A 1215-nucleotide genomic window follows, 5' to 3' on the forward strand; every position below is an offset into this window, starting at 1 on the left:
TTAAATAGAAGAGAAAATTTATTTTATGTGGTCACCGCTAGAGGCGCTGACAATCTAAATAACGTGACAGGCGATTATGAGTGAAAAACGGTCGGTGAAAACAATTTTTTTTTCTCTCTCTCTACCTCTTTCTTTCTCATACTCATCCTTTTAATCGGCGAGGAAAATTTTCTGTAAATTTATTTATATTAGCGCCTCTCGCGGTGATTATTTGAATTATTTAAGGTTTTTAAATTTTTTTTTATAAAAACCATTTTTTTCCTTTTTTTTTGTATAAAAAAAATTAATTGAATGGTTTTCTTAACGATTAACCATTTATAAAAAAAAAAAAAAAAGGAAAAAAAGGAAAAAAAAGAAAAGAAAAGGAAATAAAAATTATATCCATCAAACCTTTTTTTTTTTTTAATCAGTTTTACTTTTTTTTAAAACGTGAAAATAAATTATTATTATTATTATTATTACTGTTTTTGTCGCAAAATAAAAAATAATTTTTACTTAACATTAAGTATAATTAAACGTAAGGAAAATTTCAAAAAGAATTTTTTTTTCTTTCTTTATTTAAGCTTAATACTCGAACAAACAATGACGTAATTTTTTTTAAAAACAATGGCTTTAATGAAACGTTTACTTCCGCCATTTTAATTCTCAGCTATTGTTTTCATTAGACAAAAAAACCAAAAAAAAAAAAGAGGAAGAAGAAGAAAGTGGAGGGGAAAAAGGTAAGAGATAGGGAAGGGAAAAGTAAAGAAAAAAAAAAAAAAGGAAAAAAAGGGAAAGCAATAATAAAAAAATGGACGTGATTTTCTTTTCTTTTTTTTTTCTTCTTAACATGTCTTTGTTATTGTGGAAAATTCATTTTCTTTTCTTTTTTTTTTACCATCTTCTTTTTTTTCTTTTAAAATTCATAATAATAATAATAATAATAATAATAATAAGAAGAAAGAAAAAGGTTGAGTTTTAGTTTTCCCGATGGATGAAAATGAAAAAGAAAATCTTTAAGTTAAAAAATATTATTGACATTTTTTTACTTAAGTTTAACATAAAACGAACAAAGGAAACAAAAGAAAACAAAAAAAAAGGAAAAAAAGAGGGGGGCGTAACTGAGGAGGAAAACTGGGAGGAGTTTTTTTTTTGAAAAAAAAAAGAGGAAAATTGAAACGAAACCAGTGATTGCTGACATTAACTGCGGTTTTCATTTGGAACAGACACAGAAAC

The sequence above is a fragment of the Pediculus humanus genome, genomic scaffold (assembly GCF_000006295.1).
Source record: "Pediculus humanus corporis 1103172108283 genomic scaffold, whole genome shotgun sequence".
In the NCBI taxonomy this organism is placed as follows: domain Eukaryota; kingdom Metazoa; phylum Arthropoda; class Insecta; order Psocodea; family Pediculidae; genus Pediculus; species Pediculus humanus.